We start from the raw sequence: 5,629 nt of genomic DNA, 5'->3' as shown, positions 1-5,629 counted from the left end.
GGGGGGGGGGGGGGGGGGGGGGGTGTTCTGGTAAATATTTGTAGTTAAAAAATACAATGAACTGGCGTGCAATTCTAGTGCAGTTTAGGAATTTAGCATTTTATTGCATCATAGAGTTAATGTGGCAGTTCACTCTTAAAACGTGATTTGTGTAATAAAAACTCAAAAAGTAATCGTTTTTATGGTAACAATAAAAACACGTCATGTTAAGTAACAGTTTACCTAGAACATATGAGGTGTCTCATTAATAATTAAACCGATAATACTATTTGAACAAATACTCATGCTCTTACATGTGAGGGCATTTCGAACGCACATACACATACGGATGAGATACGGTGAGAATGATGCTTGGTTTGAGAAATGAGAATAAATCTCATTCATCCATCACAAAACAATGGAAACATAAAAGCCTGGACTAATGAGTAATTGGCAATTACAAGTACCATTGATTTAATGTGTGCTCCCCCTCCCCATCCTATGATAAAAGCCTCTCTTTCCACCCATTAACATTGTGGCCGAATTCTATCTCTAATTGCCCAAATGATCTCTCTCTTAGAATTACAAATAATTGTCCATAGTCTAAGGAATATAATTTACCATTCGATCCCACTTCAATAAACAGATTTTTTAAAGATTTAAATTCTTGATTAGAAACCAAAGCAAACTTGGGATTTATTCATTGCCTAGCTACTCTAGTAGAAAAAAATGATTATTGACTTCATTTAATGATAAAACATTAAAATCTTGTTGTAAAAAATGCAATTATTGACTTCTATCCAAAGGCTAAAACTCTAATGCTAACGTAACCTCAGTAATTAGGGGAGTGCGGTTGGCGACCACCCTGGATCTCAAGAGATTCAAATCGCAATAAGATTGGTGGTTGGACAGATCAATGGAACTTTTGAGGTGAAAGGGGAGAGCATGAACTGTATAAACACATGATGGAGGGGTTGCTTAGAAAGTTGGAGGCGTACGGAATTCACCATGTATCCCAAACTGAGAATTTGGAGGCGGACCTCTGGTCCAAGTTATCTTTGGTGAGAATTAATGACTATTTCGAATAGATATGCAAAATAGAAGTGGTCAGAATGCAAAATAGAAGTGGTCAGAACACCAAGTACGAAAGATTTAGGGTGTGTTTGGTTGGTGGGTTTAGGTATAAGGTATGGGTATCAAAGTGATCGATTGTTATTGTTTGGTTGATAGGTTTTTAGAATACTACTATGGGTTTGGAATATCCATTAATTGGAAAACCCATACCCTAATGAAATAAGGGTTTCATTTCCCTTCCTCATTTCTTCCCCAACTATTAATAATCATTCACATTCCACACTGCTACCAAACATGCAAAATACTTTCACCAAAACCAATTACCTTTACCAAGTATTTGATACCCATACTGATTCTGATTCCCATGTGCTAACCAAACACACCCTTCGTAGTTACTGCAGTGTTTTGTGGAGGTGCGAACCCCGGCTGACTTGATCGAGGAGTTAGTGAGACATATCACCTAATTGAACTCTCGACGAATCACGAGAGATCATCCAAGGTTAGGCAAAGGGCTCCGGCGCACCTAATAGTTGAAGGGCAGTTAGTTGTACAAGAGGTTTTTCGGAGGACTATTGCTCAAATGCCTACTGCCACAAGAGGCCGATGAGGTGATGGAGGAAGTTCATTGAGGATTTTGTGCGGCCCATCAAGGTACTAACACTCTAGTGTGGAAATAGGTTATCTAAGGATACTACTGGCCTAGTATGGTCCAAAACTATATCTGGAAGGTCTTGAATTGTGAGGTATGTAAAAAATTCAGTAAGAAAGAAACCAAACTGCCAGCGACCTTCTACACCCCTATCACCACAGCTATTCCTTTTGCCCGGCGGGGGTGGTGGTTGATATATTAGGTCTATTGACACAAGTTTTACATTGTCGTAATCGACTATTTTACCAAATAAATTGAGGTTGAACCATTGGTGAACATCACAAAATAACAATGTTGGACTTTTTTATGGAAGAAAGTCGTCTACCGTTTTGGTTTACCTGAGCACATTGTCAACGACAACGAGTGATAGTTCAAGAACCAAAAATTTACTGAGTTAATTCTGCTCGATGTATGCTATTTTACATACCAAGGTCTCGGCTGCCTCCCAGGCTAACGGGCAATTCAAGTGGGAAATGCTAGTTGAACTATCATGGATGGGCTCAAGAGAAGGATTAAGGAGATGGGCGGTGTTTGGGTCGAACAGTTGGATTACATTATCTAGGCTCACCAGACCATGTTGCACTGAGCGATGGGCGAGACTCCATTCAGCTTGACCTATGGGTTCAAAGCAATGTTGTAAAAATCGTGCCTAGGTGCTAGGCTGCGCCCGACCGCGTCGAGGAAGGCCAAAATCGGCCTCCTCCTCTGTTGGGCGAGCGCCTAGGCAGTCGACCGGCTGGGCGTTTTTTTTTTTTTTTTAATTTTAAATCTTAAACATTTAAACTATTTATTTTATAATGTATTAAACTAATACTCTAATAGTCTAATAACTAATAAGTAATAACTTAATAAAATAATAAGTAATAACTAAATTAAACTAATAAATAATGCACTAATAATTAATAAATAATAACTAATAATTAATAACTTATTAAGTATTAACTATTTAACCATTAAAGTGTAAAGACTTAAAATATTAAACACTTTACAATTATTAACACTTAAAATATTTTTTTCAAAAAAATTTAAAATTAAAAAAAAAAAACCTAGGCGCCCCTCAAGCGCCTAGAGGGCGCCTAACGATTTTTTCAACCTTGGTTCAAAGCTAAACTCCTTGTGGGATTCCTTAACCCAACTAGGTGGGTCCAACAATATGAGGATATTAGAGAAATAGGGTATTGGTTGAGAGAATCACTCTTACTCGTAGGTTTGGATGTTTGAAATATGTGGCTAGCAGGATTAGGTATTTTCTTGTATAAATAGCTCTACTTTTCCTTGTACATATGGTCAGAATATATAGAAATACAAGTTGAGTTTTTTTAGGTTGTTTATTGTTTAACTTGGTATTAGAGCGAGATTGAGTGAGTGAGTGGGTAATTGGCTTTTGTCAGAGTGAGAAGATGACGTTGTCGGAGGGAGCGGTGCAGCCACGGGGTTCTGACGCACTGCCGTAGTTCAAACCTCTGACACCATGCGTCAACACGTATGTACTATTCCGATTGCTGCTCCGATCGAGGTTTGTTCCGGTAGGCTCATCTCTAAAAGCTCGATAGATCTGGAATGGCAGTGTCTCCCCATAAGTCTCCCTCCCCCCTTTTTCTAGCTGGCTTCCCCGTCTTTGCAATAGAACAACTCTAGTTGCGGTTGCAGTAGTAGTGGATGGTTGCTAGTGGTGTTGACCTTCGTTCTTTGTGGAGCTTTTGTTATCATTGGTAGTGTAATTTCCGACACCTGTATGGCTATAGAAGAATGTGTTGACAATCTCACGCTGAAACTATACTCAACAACATCCTTCCTTGTGTTGTCTAGAGAACCACAACGGCGGTGATCGAGTAGTGGTGGCCGGTGAAACTTTCCGACAGTGGTTGGTGTTGACCACCGACGGCTGTGGTTGTGGGTAGTGAGGTGATGGTGTTGTTTATGTTGAAATGTTGAAGATGATAATATTGAGGGTGTCTGTGAAGATTGTTCGCGTGACTAGATATCGAGATTTAGCCATATTGATGGTGTTGTGAAATGTGAAAAAGGGAAATTAGTTGTAATCAAAACTTGAATTTATTTATTTAATTTATTATTAACATTGATTGATTTTTTCAGCTCTAATGAAATTATCACCACGGTTGATGAGGTAGGAACCATAGCCGTGGTAGATATGGAGTTCCGGCCACAAAGAGGATTCCACAGTTCCTTCTACCACCGGTGATGGTGTTACGCCTTACATCATCCTCTAGCGGGTCTGGTAAATATTTGTTAGTTAAAAAAATAAACAATGAACTGGCGTGCAATTCTAAGTGCAGTTTAGGAATTTGGAATTTTAGTGCATGATAGAGTTAGATGTGATAGAGTTAGATGTGGCAGTTCACTGTGATAACGTGATTTGTGTAATAAAAACTCAAAAAGTAATTGTTTTTATTGTGACAATAAAAACACGTCTTGAACACTTTAACTGGAACATATGAGGTGTCGTCTCATTAATAATTAAAACTATAATACTATTTGAACAAATACTCATGCTCTTACGTATGAGGGCATTTCGAATGCGCACACACATGGATGAGATACAATGAGAATGATGCTTGGTTTGAGAAATGAGAATAAATCTCATTCATCCATCATAAAACAATGGAAACATAAAAGCCTAGTCTAATGAGTATGTGGTAATTATTGCAAGTACCATTGATTTAATGTATGCTCCCCATCCCCATCCCCATCCCAATCCTTATCCCTTACCTATGATAAAAGCCCTTCTTTCCACCCATTAACGTGGTGGCCAAATTCTCTCTAATTGCCCTAAAGATCTCTGTCTTAGGGGGCGTTTCGTTTGAGTTATCTAAGATAACAAGGGTTATCTTTAGCTGGTTATATGACTTTCCTGTGTTTGGTTGAAGTTATCTAACATTCCCTGGAATAAGATTTAACCTCCACATAAGCTTTTTCCTTGTTTTGAAGTGAATGTGATTCCCTTGACTTTGTTAGGTAATGTAATATTCCCTTATTTCTTTACATATTCTACCCTTCACTCTTAGGTAATGTAAGATTCTTTTTTAATGAGCAATTATTTTGCATTCTTACTAATTCCATTCTACCTAGGCCCTGTTTGGTAAATGGTTGTTGGCTGATTGGGTTGGCTGTTTGGGTTAGAAAGCTAAGTATGATTTGTTGATAATATTAGTTGATTGTAGAAAGTTGTTTGATAAATTGGCTGTTAGCTGATAGCTATTTGGTATAATTTCTTTTTCTCAAAAAGCTAATTGAAAAAGGCTGCTTTGAGTAGCCTTTTGAATTTTAGCATTTTGGAGTTATAAAAAGCTTATTAACCAAACAACTAATAGTGGTTAAATAAGCCAAAATTGGCTTGATAGGCTGATTATTTACAAAACAGGGGCCTAGTATAAAAATTGATTCTTTTGGAATGAAAGTTAATACAAAATTGAAGTGTATCACATATACTCAGTATTGCAGTGAAAGTTAATATAAGAATTATTTTTTTTTTTGGTAGTGAAAGTTAGTATAAGAATTGATTCTTTTGGAGTAAAATTTAATACAAAATTTTTGAACTTCATATATTGAAAAGCATGAAAAATGTTGAGTATTAAAGTAAAATAACCATTATAACATAAAGAACAACGTTTCAACGAAATAGTTTTATATTACATATCTCAGTTTTAATCAAACACAGGATTCTAACATTTCTAGGAATTCAACATTTTCATCAATTTAACATTCCCTAAGGTAATTTGACATTCTGTGAACCAAATGACCCAGAGTAGATTTACAAATAATTGTCCATAGCATAAGGAATTTACCATCAGATCCCACTTCCATAAGCAGATTTTTTAAATATTTAAATTCTTGACTAGAAACCAAAGCAAACTTGTTACGGATGCACTTAATAAATTTTTCTTTCTTGCTTCGATGCTTTTCGAA

This window comes from Ipomoea triloba, chromosome 1, assembly GCF_003576645.1.
Source record: "Ipomoea triloba cultivar NCNSP0323 chromosome 1, ASM357664v1".
Taxonomy (NCBI): domain Eukaryota; kingdom Viridiplantae; phylum Streptophyta; class Magnoliopsida; order Solanales; family Convolvulaceae; genus Ipomoea; species Ipomoea triloba.
This window is presented reverse-complemented; position numbering follows the sequence as displayed.